An 18,968-nucleotide genomic window follows, 5' to 3' on the forward strand; every position below is an offset into this window, starting at 1 on the left:
TTAGAGAGTTGCTATTTTATCTCAGAAATATTCCCAAAACATTTAAAAAAACAACAACATAAAAGCAATGTGTGGTTTCCAACATAAAAGGGGTATTTACAGTCGTAGGAGGGGGGAATGAGTCTGGGTGAGGTTTCAGAAATAGCCTTTGCAAGAAATCCAAAAGTTTGCCCGTTATCGAGCCGTAATATATCATCTGAAGCTGACATCTGACAGACAGGTCACTCATTTCACTTTAGCTTATTTCTGCCAAGTGTCACGTATTTGATCCGGTACAGCAGAGAACTGAACCAGGTCAGGGGCGCTCACACAAACAAACCCTGGGACTCGGCACAGTAAGCATGGGGTTAGAGGTGGTGACATCACATGCCTTGCACAAGGGCACCTTGGGTACATTTGGAGTTGAAGGAGAGATGTGTCATTATGCTTTCCCCTCGCCAGCCCCCCTCTCTGATTAGACCACACCAAACCAAGGTCACGGATCGGGACTGATCTGCTTCCCACTCCCTGCTACTGCGGTGACTCAGATGAGATTGCTATATCACTGTCAGCAGCGGCTCGCGGGCTTGGCATCTCTGTCAGGCGCGCTTGGACCTTGGGCACCTGCGTCAGTGCTCAGACTGCGCGCAGCCCCGCTGAATAAGTGGGCCCACTCACTGCTGTGTCTCGCCTGGGAGGTTGTTGTGCAATAACGCACGAGGAGGGGGTGGAGGGGGAGGTTTGGGGGGGAGTCCCTTCCAGCTGCTGAGAGCATCACTGACAAGCTGGTCGGTTAACAGTAAACCCTCCCGAAAAACGGTCCGCCGCGTGTCCATGTGGGCATCGATCCGCCTGACAGACCGCCGCCTCTAAAGCAGCCCTCGGGTTCAGGGTTTGCCCCTCCTGACCAGCGCCAATCTGAGAGGGGTAGGAGGAGGGGGCGGGAAGGTTAGTTTGAAGAGGGCAGAGCTTTTGCGAGGGGGGGGGGGGGGGACGCCGATTCCTCTTTTATTTCACCACTGGAAAAAAAAACACACACACACACACACACACACACAAACAACAACCCAAACCCAGTGGACAATAACAGCTGAGGGAGAAAACCAGTCGGACCAAACGTCAGAAGAAGCGCATTAACTCCGAGGAAAGCCAGTCGGGGAGAGAGAGAGGAGAAACGGCGAGAAGAACGCATCCCTCATAGCTGCCGGTGAGATTCTTTAATTGTCATTAGCCGTATACCTTATATGTGTAACGTCGTTTATTACGCGTTGGCACGCGCCCTTTGCCCGGATCGTAGCCGCGGATGATGGAAAATGTGCTCCATGGCAATGTTTCATTCACATGCAACAACTGCTGTTTGCGTGTCGCTACCGCAGTATAATTGGTGGTTTAACAGGTCTCCTCGCATGCTGGAGTGGAGACGGTGCTGGTGTGAGGATGCGGCGCCGCATGCTCCGGTGTTGTCTTCCATCATCATGATTTGCTCGGGGAATTAAGTATTGTTCAGCAACAAATGTGGGGCTTCCCCCCCTTGTTGTCTGTGGGAATGCAGTTAGGACGTCGGTGTTAAATGGGTTTCTCTCCCCCCCCAGCTTGACTTCTCAGGACAGTCAAATGGCAACACAATGCGACACTACGGCACTTTCAGTTAATGGGCTTTTAAAAAAAAAAAAAAAAAAAAAAAAAAAGGACAGCGCGCGCGCCTTCGCAGCAAATCGGGCACCTGCACCGTGACTCCGGGCTCGTGCTCTGACCCGGCGTGCTGGGAAATCCGGTCCGAAACCAGCAACCGCAACCAGTGACAAGACTGTTGAGCAGAGAGGCTAACTTAACCTTGGAACAAACCAGCCGCCACAGCGACGCGTCGGTCTGCGCCCTCGCACGCGCGCGCGCGTGCAAGCTCACCCAGGCTGATAACAAAATAATATCAATAACATGTGAGGAGTTGAGTTAAAATGACGCAAAAACACAGATTATGTCGAAGGAGGAAAAAAACATGTCCATGTGGACACAAATGTTTCACTTAACGGATATGTTCCTCTTAATAATTTAAACTCAGTGCTGTGTTTGGCTGTAGTTTATAATGAGGAAGCATAAGCCTGCCTCATTAAAAAAAAAACATAATCCCTTCTTGTGAAATCTGTGTGTGTGTGTGTGTGTGTGTGTGTGTGTGTGTGTGTGTGTGTGTGTGTGTGTGTGTGTTTCTGCCGTCACTCCCCCCTCCTCCCTGTCTGTGCCCATGCATGCCATGTAGTGTTAATTTCCACATATGCTGAGCAATGTCCAATTGGAATGATGTTTCTATCAGACAAAGCAGCAGCAAACATTCAAATATACCCAAAACCGTCTCACCCCGTTGCAGAACCACATGCAAAAGAAGGTGAAATTGGGTCGAGGCAGACTAGACAACACACAAGACCCTCCCAATGTTGCATTGTTTGGTTGTTTGTTGCCCAAGAAGAGAAACAGGCAACAAATGGTTTCCACCCAGGAGCAGTGATGGAGAACGCTCGTGATTTGTGATGCACAACGTGGTAGATGGCACGTTTCAGACCTGTTGGTTCTCCATGTTTGAGAATGTCTGTGCAGAGGCAGGATGAATCATGACATTCATTTAAGCTTCATCTCTTCTCTGCTTTTTAAAGCCCGCCAATGTCAGAGGCCATGCTCCGGTCTTAATTACTGGGCTCCATGAAAAGCAAAGTCGTTTACTCCGAGGATAACCTCCCACACCTCGCTCAGCCCTTTGCCTGCCACATTTTTAAAGCACCTCCTCCCCCCCCTTCACATCACATATTCATGCGTCCACCACACCTCTCATTTGATGTAATGCACAGTCATCTCCAGCTTCCTCGCAGCTTCCTCACTGCCTCAGTCTGCACGCCACGGGGCTCATAATGCGATGACTCCCCGGACTCACGAGTGTGACCACAAGTAAATGACTTTTCTCAGCCGGTTTTCTTCATCTGTTGAGACACACGCAGCAGAGAGGCCCCCCTTCTTTTTCCACGGCAAATGGCCGCGTGCTGGAAAGGAAGCAAACTCAGATTTATTGTCCGGCGGGGGAATGTGTCAGGGAGAGCAGATTTAGTTGAGAGAAGGTGTTATCTATTTTTTTTTTCCTTCTTCCCAGAGAGTTGCAGACGGATATGTTGTGCTTGCGCGGCGAACCTGCTCCATCTGAAGTGGCGTGATTAGAGGATCTGTTTGTAATTGCTATTATTTTGGAATCCGCACAGATGCAGTCAAACAAAATGGGTGGCAAAGATAGAGGCAGATTGTTGGGAGGATTAGCATTTCCATATTGTTCCTCGAGGCACTGTAAGGCATGACGCAGTCAAAGGCAAAGTATCTCCAGTGATTACAAAATAAACGAGGATAATGTCTCCCAGTCTTAAGGGAAAGCACTCTCTTTTTTTGGGCGTGTTGTTGGAGGCAAATCATCGGCCCATAAATGAATGTCAATGTTTACAACATGTTTCAGGAAAGGACTCGGAATGCTAAATAATAGTGTTAGACTCCACTAAAAAGAAAAAGAACAGCACACACACACACACAACGTCCTGCACAGAAGCTTGTGTTGGAGATGACGACGTGCGGCGAGCTCCACCAGTAGACACGGGCGCCGCGGCGTCAAGCGGCAGTCTGACGATGACAGAGATCACAGCTGACAGGAGGTAATCACGGCGGCCCTTTGACTATGTAGAAGCCTCGACCGCGATCGTGTCAAGTCGTGACCGAGAAGCTTCCAGGGGAAATTTACAGCGTGGCTCCGCAGGGACGAGGAAGATGAGGAGAGGAACAAGGCAGGACAATGAGAAGGCCACGCTGGGTTAATAGAGACGGGGGCCCCGGTTCAGATTCAGGTTTAACCAACGCGTTGACTAAGCATGAGATGGGGAAACTCAGTTTCCAGTTCCAAGTCAGCCCAAAATAGTTTCAAAGCTCACTTTTACATATTTGTTATGCTTTAATCTGAAGGGACGAAACACGGTGTCACAATCTGATCCAGTGGTAACGCATGTGGTCATTTAAAGTTTGAAACACAGTGGATTTTAAATTGTATATTTGGATCTCGGCTCATTTATTTCAGCTACTTTAACGAATGTAGCACATTTAAACCCAGTTATTAAAATGCTGTCAAAACACGTTCGGATTATATGCAGCCTATAAATAAGTAAATAAACACATCCTGCAGCTGCACCATGATGCGATCTCACAAATAATCTTGACTATTACAGGATGTTTCGTCAATGACAGCCGACATGAACTGTGTGCACGTTATATATTTTGTATTAAAAAAAGAAGGGCATGCTGTGCTGAGGGTGACTTTACGCTGTGTAATATTTTTAGGAGGGGAGGGGGGGGACTGTTCAAAGGAAAGACTGAGAATGCTTAAAGGTGATAGGCTAACCTTAGACTTTCCTGGGGAACAAACTAATATCCAACCAGGATTTAATCTGTCACATACAGTAAACCTCCACTAATGAAAGTGCTTCGATACGGACTGAATCACTGAGGAAGTAAAACGGGACGTCTGACTCTGTTAGAAGGATTCGTTGAAGAAAACCTGCCAGCGGTTCACAGAGTCAGTTACCACGGTAACTGACCACGGTAACTGACCCAGAGTTTATGTTACCTCTCCGTCTGGAACTGAAAACCCAGAGTTCCCCCCTCATCTCGGGGGTTAACCAACTCGAGAGTTTTTCGCTAAACGTGCTTCCTGGAACGGAGTCGGGGGAGAAACATTTACTTCACTGATTCGCCGCAATCAAAACATAATTTGACGGATGAAGTGAAGAAATGTAATATTTTCAGCATGCCGAGTGCTTTTGCATTACCCTGAATTTCGCTGCTTCCAAGAATTTTTACTTACCTCACTCGCTCTCCGGCTTGGTGAGCTCCCATCGTTTCCCCATTTATGTGCAGCGAGATGAATCACTGAAGCTCCGTTCACACAGGAATAATGTTTCCTGCAGACGCCCACTGATTCATGATCGTTTCTCTGATTGTCACTGATCTTAATCCTGTACAAATGCTCTCCCATAGCTGTCATTTGTAACATGAGACCCACACAAACAAATTACTCTAATGTTTTTTGGCAGACACAGGACTCCAGACAAGCGCGATCCCACGTGAATGCACATTCCAGTGATATAGGGACTGGAACCGCTTGCCAAAACAGCATAAAGCATTTTCAACAAGTACATTATGTGCAGAGCAAATCATCGACTGCCGGAGCTGCCACAGTTGGAATCGTCCTCAGTTAGATTATCATTGAGATTAGATTTGTTATTTTAAAGCATTTTAGCGGTTTCTGTTGGGCGAAGAAATGAAGACATTTGTGCAAACATTTTGCACAATTTAGCACACTCGCATGAAGATTCTTCATCCAACAAGGTCGTTGTCAACGCAGATGTTAGCCTTTTGTTCCTCACACTTCCTTTGAAGCACATAGGAAGGCAGGGAAGAGGAAATTGCCTCGCAGAATCATTTTCTATACAAGAAATAAGAACAGGCATTTCAGTTAAGGTTTTCAGATTGGAGCCTATGCAATCTGCACGTTTCTTCGTACTGTAGTTATTGTTGCAATAGAACACGTCCATTAACTGGAGGTTGTTGAAAACATGATGCCACCTTGCTCTCGCACATTTGCGACTACTTTCCTTTCAGGGGAATTGTGCCCATTTTCAGAAAGCATAGACGTTATTCCTAAGGTCAATCCAAAAATATGACACTGTCCAAAATCTACAAACTAGAGTTGTTCCACCGTTTAAGAGAGAATAGCTCATGTTCTCAAATAAAGACTTTACTTGGCCATGGATATAATTATATTAGCAGATTGGAATTCATCATTTAGGTGTCGTTCCCCTTTAACCTCTTTCAGGGTTCACGTTGACCTTTGAGGTTGACAGCCAACATCTCCCAAATGTCATAATCTTCTCCGAGCCTAAAGCTTCATATCAGGACTGTCTGTATTGGCAGAACGTGTGCAGGAACTCCTAAAATGTCTGACACATTGTATCATACACATTGGAGACTTGAAATGGTGCCTAACAACGCCCCTCAGCTCTTGTAAAATCACTGTGAATGACGGCGTCTCGTGGCTTATCGCTTCATTTAAAACCGAGAAGCCTCTTAAAACGTTGTTTGGTCACTGAATAATTGCTGCTGCCGTGCATTTATTTGACTGGCACACAAAAAGAGAGGAAGCACTGGACATTTGATTGAAGTTGGCTGAGGACGGGACGATGAGCGGCCAGATTGTGTTTCTGATCCAGATAAGCGGAGAGCTACAACACAGCGTGAAGGTTATTGGTGGGGAGAGTGGGTGAAGGTGCAGTGGGATGTGTGCAGAAGCAGTGGTGGCACATAGCTGGTGTTTTGAGGATGGTATAGACAATTAAACCTTGCCGTGGTTGCATAACCTTCTGTGCACGCTCCCTGCTCAAAACATGTGTTGTTTTTTCCCGTTCATATCTCTGACATGTAAGAAACACACTTAGACAAACAGCCATTTTTCTGCTCCAGCGCAGCATGTTGACCATCTCAGTCACAGGTGCCTCCATCGCAATTAGAAATGTGATGCTTCGGGCGTTTCTTTTGTCACAGATATGAAACAAAAGGCGATGCACACAGCTGTTGTCTCGGTAAGGTTTTTTTTTACTGAATATATGGAGAGGGCATTTATTGGGAACCAATGGTCCTGAGGGCTTTGTGTGATGTCAGGAGGAGCTTTAATTGTCTTTTTGATTTTTTTTTTTATGGACCCGGATTTAATTGCGTGTGTCCCAAGTGTCCTGAGGGCGACAGCAACTTTAAACGCCGATCATTTTTACTGCTGGGAAACTGTGTGAGGATGTCAAGATATAAAGCGAGCAGCGAGACAGGAAGGAGCACACGCACGTCTTTGTGGTTATTCTGGGACGGCCTGGTGCTCGCTGCACAATATTTAATTAGGAAAAGGGAATCAGTCTGGTGTGTGTGATCCTGCTTTGGCATAGCGCAATGAATCTTGATCAAAATTCAATTTGCATGCGAGAGGAAGGTCAAAAACTCATGTAGATGGTGAGTTTGTGTTGGTAATATGAAACTTAATATGATCTGGCAAAAAATGTTTACATGCAAAGAGCATTTTACCCAACTGTTTACTTCAGAGGATGCCACTGGCCTTGGAGTTTAATCACATTACCATTTACGTTTTTTTTCTCTCTGTCAAATATGACAACACTCCCATCTCACATGTATTGCTTCTGTTTGTCTTTTTTTGATAATAAATTGAATAACTTTGAGTTTTAGACTGTTGAACAGACAAAACAAGCAATTTGAAGATGTCAAATTCTTTTTGTTGACATTTTAGAGACAAAAGAGAAACATAAATAAAATATTGTTGCAGCTTCAGTGGACAGTGAGGTGAGTGCCTGCTGTGCAGCTGGTATTACAAACCACATTGTATAGCATGTTGACATGCACCCTGTTTTATGACACAGCCAATGCAGAGGACTGTTCTCATGTGAGTCAGTGTAACTCGCAGCACATTTCTGCACAGAAACCAACAGCTCCCTTCCTTACAGGTAAGCTCACTCCCGAGACCATATTTATATGTTTCTTTATCACAAGCTGCCAGATGATTGTGGGTATTTTAATGTGCGTAGCGTTCGGCCACCCTCATGCTGTCTCAGCCCACTCTTTATTGCGCCAGGTATGGCATGGAGAAATTTCTTTCACACAGATTATTTTACATCACTTTTGCATTGCTACGCAACGCGGTGTAGGTGTGATGATAGCTGCTGAAATGTATCTTTTTAAAGCACAAGGGAGATATTGCCGTTTAAATTGTACCATAAATCGTGACTGTCAAGAACAATAGCTATCACGTAGTCTGCATTTCGCCACAGGAAATCTGTTAGTCAAGGTTATAATGACTGACTAACCTAAATGCCTCAATAAACAGATGGAGTCATGGGGATAACTAATGCAAAATACTGATCTCAGACAAGGCTGCAGGGAGGCAAGAAGAGTAAACATCAAAGATGATAATAAGGCCGTAGTTGTGACAACACTATGCTGGAAGCTTGTTCAGAAGCCCTGGAGCCCTGGCAGCAACAGCATGGTCAACTTGAGCAAATAACCTTGACACAGAAACTGTCAGCAGTGCTCCTGCTTGAGGATTTTTGTCATGAGGGGGATCTTAAGTTCAGCGATAAGTCGCTGCCAGGTCATTCAGAAGGCTTAAAAAAACATTAGCAGTTCAAAAAAAAATCAATGAGAAACGAGCATCCAGTGACAGGATGCCAAAAACTGAGGAGATGTGTTCCTGTCTCCTTGTTTCCATTAAAACAAGTTGTGGCACTTTTGAACACGTTAAAGCAGCAACGCGGTAGGGGCCGCATGAGAGTCATTGTGAGCACTAAGAATACGATACGACTTTTGGGCAGGAAGGAGTGTCATAGATAAGCTAGTCAATAAAGTTAGGAAATGTGACGGGTAGCACTAGCTACAGATTATAGTCACGTAAAGGCACACTTAAAAAATAAGTATTTCTACTGATTTTTACTGCTTTACCTTGCCGTCAGACAGCCCTTTCCCACAGAAAACCAAAGGTGTTATATCGCTGTCTTCCAAGCTACCAGACTCCATTGAAAAAAAAACTGTAATTTTACAAGTTGGATCCAGACTAACGTGGCATCCACACAGCAGTACTTTGCTCTCTTCTGTGCCGGTACTTCTGTCTGCCTCTCCAAACTGGGAGCATGTGGGAAAACAATTTTAATAGGAGGAAAATAGCATTTTGATGCTAAAACAGGCCGACATACTTTGACCCAAAAATATGAACTTTCATTGAGTTGAATACATGAGAAAAACTGTTGAGAAGCTATAGAATGATTGAAAAAACTTCAGAAAATGGCCCCACCCTTTAAAATAGAATTTAAAGATCATATTTTTTAATCTCAACCGAGAACTGTAAACAGCTAAGGGAGAGGTAATAATAAAACACGGTTTTCTCAAATGCCCTGACCCTGCAAGCACTTTCATCAAGAGACAGTGCTACTTTATTACATTTGATAGACCATGAAATTGAATTGTAGACACAATATAAGAAAATATCATATATCTGAGGTTTACCTGGTACCAGCCGAGCAGAGCAGCTTTTATTAACATTATGTCCTGCCTGAAAGTGTACACTACCGACATGAACTGCAGCTTCTAATGCACTAACAGCACCTGCATGAGACCTTTACAATAGCTACGGGGCATTCCTATGAATACTAATTCAATCCTTGGGTAATCTTAAAAACTGGGGCCGTGCAGAAAGACTTTCTCATCTCCTCAAATAATAATGCATGTGTAAAATGTCACTGCTGTCAGGGCAGTGTCAGTTTGTCCTTCCATCTGCTCAAGGGTGCAAGTTAAAGAGGTTGGAAGCGGAAATTTATATTGAGCAGAATGTACGACTATATTTTAAGTCATTTAATGTGCAGAAATGTAAGGAGTCCACACCACGGCCATGAATGCCCGTCAGACAGACAAAAGACAGGAAGGACATTTTTCTGCAATCAGAAGGCGGTTGGTGACAGTCAGGACTTGACTTTGCCTCGATGCCTATCCACGATCAGCACCAACAGGCAAAGGGACAACTTTGTCAGACTTCGACACTCACCTTCAACGAGTTTGACTTCACGCCAAGAATGTGAGCACAGTGAGGACAGGACAGCTCACAGTAGTGTCTCCGTAGAAAAAAATGCAATAATAGGACTTTTGCTTCAATGGAATTATTTAGAGATGATGTGATGATGTGATGATGTAATCGCGAGACTCAGACTTAAAAAAAAATATCCCAGAGAACAAGATGACTTTCAATTTCTTATTTGTCTGAATGACAGTCAGCTTCACAAGAAAAACTGAACATTTTGAAATTTGAGAAGCTGGAACTATCAATACTGTAATTTTATAACGCATGACTAGATTGTTGCAGCTCCAGTTTTGATAGTATGTAGAGCAAAACCTCTGTTCGTGTTCACCTATCGGTCCGCCCTAACATTGACATGAGCGGTTGCAAATGTGTGTAGCAAGCTAGCATATGGACTATGGACATTAGGACGTTTTTATCTAACGATAAACGATTTGGGCTGAGAGAGTTAGAATAGTGACGAAAAAACAGGTAGATCAAATTTAGTACTGTATGATAATGTAAGCCCATGTTGTTTATCCTACTATGTTATTCTCTAAAGCAATATAACATAATCGAGTAAGTGTTCTGTTGACGTAATATTCAGTACAGTTTATCAAAGGCCACATCTAGTTGGCATTGGGGATCTTGGATTTGCAATTAGGGTAAATCCAATATCAGTGAAGTCTACTCCAGCATATTGCTTCAAAGATAGGATTCCAGTTTACTATTGCTGTTTACGCCATCCCTTCCCCTCCTTGTAATTTACAATAGTAACAATGTCTGCCTCTTTTAAGGTGTCAGCAGTGAGAATGAGTGATCCTCAACATTTATTGTGTCATGGTTTGATATGATGAAGACACTTAAACAATAGAGGATTTTAATCGCAGATTGGGATAAAAAACAGGATCAGGATGATCGTAGATATCAGTGAAATGAAGAAGCTGTCTAACTCGCTATCGTGGTTGAGAAGGGAAAAATAGAGCCTGATTTAAAAAATACAGGAATACAATTTTTTTGATTTATGATAATTTGATTTATGATAATTTTAGTGTTTTCACAGAAAAAAAAAAAAAAATCACAAATAAAGATGTGTACGAAAATAGTATAATGGCTGCCGTTAATGGAGAATATAAATCTACACGGGGGAGCGTGCCCACAAGCTTTTGGGCTGAGCTCCAGATGTTTACAACATCTGGCTCCTCCCCCGCTGGTCAATCACTCCCCAGTGGTTTTCCAGCTGGTGGCCACGTCTTTACCGGCCTGATCAAGTCATCTACTGAATCATTGATGACCTCTGATCGATGCCTGGCTGGTGCTGTCGATGTCCCATTACATATCCACAATTCCTAAACTCAGATTGTTCACTTTTCATTTCAAATTAAATATTAATGTGTTATAGTTATTGTTCACATTCCCAAGGTGCCAAATGTGTTTCAATGACACGGTTTGTTTACTCAGATGCAGTAACCCTGTAATGGCCTTATAAAAATTCAGTACCAAGAGGGATGTAAAGCTTAATTACCATATAAAAGTGAACTCCATCGTGTCGTTACTTTATTTTTAATATTGCCGCTTCCTGTTGGCACTGCTCCGATTTTCAAAGTAGCCGACTTGAAAATGTCCTACCAGGTGCAGATGCACACACACAACCCTGCTTTGTGTTTAGTGCAGTGTGTTGAGTAACGGTCGGAGTTTTCAAGAAGTACATTTTGCAAATTTTCAATTATGGATGAGGAAGGAAAGTAGCAGGACGGCCTGAGCGAATACAAACACAGAGGAATCTATTGTTGGGAGTCTTACCGGCCTTGCAGGTTTATTAAAGAACAGCCATGGAAATAAATGGTTTGCATCCAAGCGACGCATCCATTCAAAACCAGCGTCCATGCTGATAATGTCCAATTTAGTCAGAAAACACATAAAAATGGCAATCAATTATTTTCAGTTTATTGACAAATTGATTAATCAACTTATCTACTGATTGGTGATAACTTTAGTAATGAGTTTAGAAGAGGAGAGCGCAGAGTTCTGACGTTAACAGCAGGCTGCTTCAGTTGCAACAATGATACGTGTCGGTAGGACATGAAAAATAGACTCCTTTACAATACCTTAATTAATCTGGCATGGGTCTACTGTGTTTTTAATGAGTTTTAAATACTCTGGTGGAGACAATTTGAGGGATTGTTGTCAGAAATACCTGCGTCTGAGACGACTATTTTATGACTATTTGGACTGCAGTTTTCTTTGTAACCACAGAAACATTCACGTCTTTCAGAGAATGGAGAAAATGATAAGAACATTATATTCGGTGTGTGTGAAGTGCCTCGGGGAATTGAAAGTACTCGCCACTTTGTTTGGAGCATCGGCTGGCATTTATTTTGAGAGCAGACTGTGATCTTGCTAGTTTACTGTATATAAGTAGGACCAAAATAAATGAAAGCTACCTTGCCTTTCAGAGGAAGATGAAAGAAAACCAAACAGTCTCACGCTGATGATTTTCTGTACTTCACCGCGAGACACATTTTAAAGATTTCATGTGGGTTCCTTGAAAGCAGTTGGTTCAGACTCACTTTGTAAAGTAACTACTTTAGGCAGGTAAAGTGTATATTTAGCTTAACACACTTCATTTTGACAATCTTTCACCGGTATTCACACACCATTTTACCTGATAATAATTCATTTTTTCTTTGTGTTTGCCCCCAATGAAGCAGCAATATGGCTACGATATACTTTCCCACCACTATAAAAAAAAGAAGTACTAACTATTATGTGACAGGAGAACGGTGCTTTGTTTTAAGTTCCAAACTAGGCTTTTGTGTTTCAAGCCATGGAGTCACAGAATAATTGCTTATTCTTTAAACTATCCTCAAATACTAAAGGCATTGTATACAGAACTCGAGCTGGGACAATCTGTTTTTTTTCTGTCTCGACCAAAGCATGATGAGATATTCGGATTATCAACGTGTGGAACGGGTTTCTGTTTAATAGTAGTCACTTAATATACATTTTCTAAAATGTTTCTTCATTGCCCCCAAAAGTGTTTTTTTAGCCCTTTAGTGCACCATTTGCCTTAACTGCATATTGCTCCAGTGATGAAATAAATCTGTCATCATTTCAAGTTTTAAGTTAAGCACTCAAGTGAAAATAATAAAAAGGGTCGCTGTGACAAACAGTGATTGAATTAAATGTCACAGCAATCCTTTTTTTAATTTGAGGTTCAGTAATATTCTGATCAGGCATGACAAATGGGGTCTATTATCTTATTGCATTTGTTAAAAATAAATAAAAGACGTGCGTGTCACAGCCGGCTACACCAGAGTCCAGAGCACTGGAGCTTATCAGCCACTCCAGAGTGGCCAGTGATTAACTGGTGGTGCTCACCCTGCCCAGTCACACTTGTTATAGTTGTGTTCATCTCAGCCTCCAACCAGCAAACTCCACCAGAGTGATAAGTTGCTGCACCAGCAGTCGAAGCTGCTTTGATCACCAGAATCACAGTCTGAGCCACAGTCTGCCGGCCTGTGCAGCAGCAGCAGCCCACACAGAGCTTCCACAATTATGCCTGTCACAGTCACTCAGTCACACTTGCCACAGTTTGGGCTAATGCAGCGACAGTCCAAGTAGCCAGCCGCACCCGGGATCCTTTGCCGGAGCCAGAGTTGCACTCGCCCCTCGCTGCGTTCGGCGTCGTCCTCGCCAGAGACGTGCTTACCTCAGCCTCGATCAGTCACGCTCGCTGGAGTGCTGCACAGCCCGAGCAGCTGGCACTGTACGCTACATGAGACCGAGCAGCCATCGTCGGAGCCACACTCGCCAGAGGCGCCCTCGCAGCTGCCATCATTCACACTAAGTGGGATCCTACTGGCCACACAAAAGCCCCAGTAAACATCTCATCCACGCAGACTCACAGCAGGACCCCGAGCTGATGGCAGGCCCGCTCAAGAGTCACGCTCCCCTCATTCACACGGGAGAGGGAAAGCTGATTATTATCTCGAACAGGGGGAAAGGTAACCCACAGCGGTGGAGGATACTGGGAAAGCTATGAATTTAATTACATACCAACATTGGCGGATCAAATTTAAATATGTTTCTATCCATCTGTGTGGTGTAATAAGAAGGTAATAAAACGTGATGTGTGCGCACGCTGTGATTTGTGGGATTCACATTTGCAGCGTAAGGTCTTTTTTTTTTGAGCCACGGTATCTGCTCTTGAGATAAGATGAAATATTTCTTGCAAGCCTAATATATTTCAGGGAAGAACAGCATCAGTAATATCCCTCTGTGTCGCACGGGGGAAATGGGTGGCCGACTCGTGCCGGTGGCACACACGCCTACATATCTGGCTGAATGACGATAAGTTAACATATGAATTGCCTATTTAAAATTCAGTCAAAGGGTGGTATTTGTTCAATATGTGGACATTTCTAATAACACGCACGACACTGAATAACCCGTTCAAAGTGTTAAATTGCATCAGATTATGCCGATTCTCTGCATTTCAGGGCAAATCTTTCATTCCAAGTTTAAAACGGATTGCATTTCTCTGCAATACGAAATATTACAGACGTATCAAGTATCCAAGGTTGTGCTGCCACGTAGCACAACTGTCACGCATTCATGTGGGCAGATTATTCATATAACAGAGAAAGTAAAACGGTGAAATGTCCCATATAATGCATTCATTTTCCTTGTTATGTTACAGGAATGTGGCCTTCTCCATAGCAGCAGTTTAGATCAAATGCATTCACAGAAATAAAATAAAGCTTGTCGCTTTTAAAAAAACTGCCCGTTCACCTCAAAGTATCACTTTACAGGTGTGTCATTTGACAGTATATCCTTGTTTGGATAGAAAGCAAGTACACATATTCAAACACAATTCCCGTCTAAGTGGCAAAGATGAGCCTATAGAGCTTCAAGGTGAACCGCAGCCTGAATGCTTGATTTATGGCTTAAATTATTCTGTTGGGCCAGTCTAGTGCGCATGCTGAACTCTCCTCCTCTTTGTATGGCCATTACCAGCGAGTGAAACATTGCATTCCAATTACAGTTGGGCTATAGAGCTGTCCTTCATGTCCGTGATGGCAATAGCTCCTACTTACATGGAATAGCCAACCTGCCTACGAATACCGTACCTGTTAGTGTGATCGATAGCTACTGATCAAGCCACTTCACCGACGCACCCTTAAGTTGTAGAGTTTCAATGCTGTTAAAGACCCACTTGACTCTCACAAAGAAACTAAAAATAAGTTGGATGGAAAATGTTGCTTCACTTGTAGTTAAGAGTTAAGAGGATCAGAGTTGTTGAGTCCTAAATATATTAAGGACTCATTTGGGACTGTCATCGCTTGACTGATCACGACTCCAGCGGTCTCGTGTCCAATTTCATGGCACTATTTTAACATGTTTAGTGGTGCCATTAAAATGTCAATTTCTTATGTTAACTAGATGGACATCGCAGACGATGATGTCATATGTGTCCTTCAAAACACTTGGGCACCGACACTACGTGTCCACAGCCATGCTGGAGATGCTGAAGTGTTGAACTGAGGAAAAGTCGGTGACTCAACCGATGACATCATTTCATGGCAGGCTATCCGATAGTCGTCGAGGCATTTCACGCAAAACCACAAAATGTCATCTTGGTGTTGGCAAAACAGGAAATGTTAAAGTCCATTTAGAGTCAAATAGACCATAAAGCAGGGGATGCTTTAAGGCGGGGCTTTTTTATTTTTATTTTATTTGTTTATTTTTTTTAATTTTTCAGACTCATTTTATGATCCAGAAAGCTGTGATTTAATTCAGGGTGGAAAAGGTTAATTGAACAATAATTAAACAGTGTTTATGATTTAATTGTTGGCACCATACATCACACATTGGTTTCAGGGGGAAATTACCTTGTTCCATTGTTATGTACCACTTTAATTTTGCTTTTCTGGACCAATCAGAGTACCATTTTAGTCCTTGACCAATTAGTGAGGCCCACCTATTGGATATATAAAAGGAAACGATCTGAGACCTCTGAGCCTGTGCAGTACATTAAATTGATGGTTCATTAGCATAAGAAGCTGATTTCAGAGTTAGTTGGATAAAGTATTTTGCATAGCGCCTCAACGGCCCAGTGTGACATGGAGGGTTCAGCTCATTAACAGAACCAGACGGTGTGAAAGTTTAAATAGCAGAGCCGTCGCTGCTTCTGGGCTCGTCTTGAAATGTCTTGTTAGTGATATACTTTATTGGATACTAAACATAAAAAATGAACAAGAACGTAACCTGTACAATAATTATTCACAATTTATTGCTTCCTGGCTTGCAGCCAGTGTTCATTTAGGAGACAAATTTGATGGAGTGCTGACTCAACGTTTCGCGTAGTGGACAACAGTTAGTTCAGTAGTGATGGATATGTTTTCTCTCCATGAATGACTTAACACGTAATTAGTTTAAGCACTTGTCATAACTTTTAAATGATTAATTATGGTCATTTGATTTATACTTGTTAGCATATTCTTTTTTTTTATTTCCAGGTTAGATTTTAATAAAAAAGTAGTGAAATATTTTTTCTCTCCAGTTTTTTCCATTTTGATAGGTCCATGTGTTGTGACTGCTGTGGAATCCAATATTTTTATTGGAACCAGACTTTACGTCAGGGAAAGTTCTCACTGCCTATTGAAAGCTAATTGTTTTTGATTATTACCCATTTTAAATTGATTATCTCCTGGGCGCTGGGGCTAACGTGTACTATAAAACTCAGGCTCAGAGTCAGGAGCCCAACCAAGCACCTCAAAAACAGCATCGTTCCAACATTCAGACGGCTAAAAATGAATTAGAAAACCAACCAAGTGAGCATTTGGGAGGTTAATCATAAAACAATTACCGCCATGCAAACAAGTGGAACATGCTGTTTCCCATGAATTATGCAGGCACCCCCAGGGCCAATTAGTGGGGGTGCATCATCATTTCAAATACGATTTCTCAGGTGTTAACTTAAGACACCACCATGCCTCATACCCATAAAACCCGAGGGGATCATGCAGTTTTGCACAAAGCAGCACTGGACCGCCTCATAGAACAGGTCAACCCTTTTTCAACTAGAGCCCCATGCAGTCCACAGTGAATCTCTATGTCCTGTGTATTGCATGCTGTATCCATTGCATGCTTCGCCATCCCACACTCATTTGTATTCCCACAGCATCGGCGCAGCAGTAGGTTACTGTGCTGACCAGCAATATCATTCCCTGCACACGACTGAGCCACGTCAACACTGCTGCGATCTGACTGGCTGAACATGTGTGTCCACTCAGGCGACAAGGGAAGGCTCACTATGTTCAGCCTTTCCTTTCGTTGCCATTTGTTGAGTCACTGTCATAGGAAGTGCAATCAGACTCCAACTTCATTGTTCTGACATTCATCTGAAAGATAGGCATCTCAATGTTTTCTCCCCTTTTCATTCTTCACTCTCATTTGTTTCAGGATAACAGTCACAGATGTAGGGTAATAAAACTGCTTTCTTCATTTTTGAAGTGTGGATCAATTTTAAAAGTTGCAAGGAGTGAGGAAGAGGGAAATAAACGTGAAACGTTTACTCGCAGAGTTGCATGTTGCATATTTATTCATGTGTGCAGTACCCTTTTTTGTGATACTTTTTTTTGTATCATTTTTTTTTTTATTTTTTTTTAAAGCATGGGTCAATGACAGCACCTTTTGGTCCACTTCATTACAAATCCATCCTACCGCTGATGCTCCTCATTACATAATGTCCACTTCCAAGGTTGTTCCATGCTCTTATTGGAGAGGACTGATAACACAAACATCAACACATTGTATACACTCATCTCACACCAGTGAAATCCTTTTTAGTGTGAAAGAAAACTGGTTATTCAACAAAACTAATTGACCCCACCACCCGCAGGGCCAATTATCAAGATCAGACTGCATATGGCAGACATTATAAATGCTACTGTACGTCTTACTTCTCAATCCCCTCCTTCTGGTGCCCACTTCTTCTCATCGTAAGCCAGTTTGGTTACCCCTCCTAATGGGCAAAGACTTTTCTCCCAGCTGTAATCATAATCCATTGAGGAGATGCAGAACTTGTCACAGCCTGAACGGAGATATTAATTTCCCCTCCGTGTGGGGCCCTGCTCTGCTGGCCATGTAATGCTATCAGCTGTGAAGGAATCTTGCCTGGTTAAGCCTTTCACATGCTTTCTGTTTGACATCCATTGTCTTGCTTAGAATTTGCTTTTAGCTGACGTTGCAAGAAAAGCAATGCGGTTTATGACTTGCCTCCATTTAGTTTGGATCAAAGATCTTCAACAGGGGGTCCGGAACCGCAGGGGGTCTGCAGAGTTACTGCAGGGGGTCCCTGAAATGATCTGATCCCATTTTTTCTTCCAAAAATGTAAATATGTACAAAACTACACCTTAACATGAATACAACTTAATACAATATACAATGCTAAGCCGCTAAAATAATAATTGTTGACAGATTCACATTTTAATTCCATATCGGAATATCTACATCACAATTTCACAACATAATATTAAACAAACAGGAAGATTTATTTTTGCTTATTAATATGAATCTGTCAACAATTATTATTTTAATGGCTTAGCATTGTATACATACGGGTTAGGGTATAAGACATAAGTTGGACTTGTGAGGTTCGGACCTTCACTTGGAGAAAATTTTAGTAACTGGACCTCAGTGACTTTTAATTGAATACCCCTGCACTATAGTCTGCACTTGACATTATCATTGGCCCTGTTTAATAAGGAACACAATTTTATACGATATGTTATAGGGGGTCCCTCCACCGGGTCACTATCAGCCAAGGTTTGTTTGTTTGTTTGATTACCCTTTTGTCCATATTCAATACATTTCAGAATGTACCTGAAAATGTTGTTTTGACAAGGTTTGTGAAATCTCACCTCGTCATTAAAATCCTCCTTGTAGCTCAAATTCTAGTAAGAAAATCAGTTATTGTAAGAAACAAGAGACAAAGAAACAAAAGGGTGGAACCAAAGTATAAGGAGGTCAACGATTGGCTGAAAGTTAGACCTCGGGCTTACCTGAATTTCAGTCAGTCGCACAATAAATGAAGGATTTTCAACTTCATACAACACATTCATACTGGGACATGTGGTGAAGTTGTTGTTCTCTGACCAGTATCTTCTTCTCTTCATTGAATTATGGATCGTAAACAAACGTTGAGCGTGTCTCATACAAACTTCTTTATCTCGCCACTTCCTGGTTACAAAGTCCAATCAGACGCAGCCAGAGACATTTTGACCAATGGGATGCAGCCAAGAGAACATGTGT

The 18,968-nt window shown here is 42.7% G+C and overlaps 1 protein-coding gene across 2 annotated transcripts in view; it reads left to right on the forward strand.

Annotated features, from left to right (window-relative positions):
* The first annotated feature begins 1,084 nt into the window (after positions 1-1,084).
* Positions 1,085-18,968, forward strand: part of gabra3 (gamma-aminobutyric acid type A receptor subunit alpha3) — a 77,122-nt gene continuing 59,238 nt past the window's right edge. Inside the window, exon 1 of one of the 2 annotated variants that reach the window (XM_084029800.1) lies at positions 1,085-1,186. The gene's annotated coding sequence lies outside the window, so the exon portion shown is untranslated. The remainder of the gene's footprint in view (positions 1,187-18,968) is intronic. The other variant, XM_084029801.1, reaches the window with a different exon arrangement.

This window comes from Eutrigla gurnardus, assembly GCF_963514095.1.
Source record: "Eutrigla gurnardus genome assembly, chromosome: 15".
In the NCBI taxonomy this organism is placed as follows: Eukaryota; Metazoa; Chordata; class Actinopteri; order Perciformes; family Triglidae; genus Eutrigla; species Eutrigla gurnardus.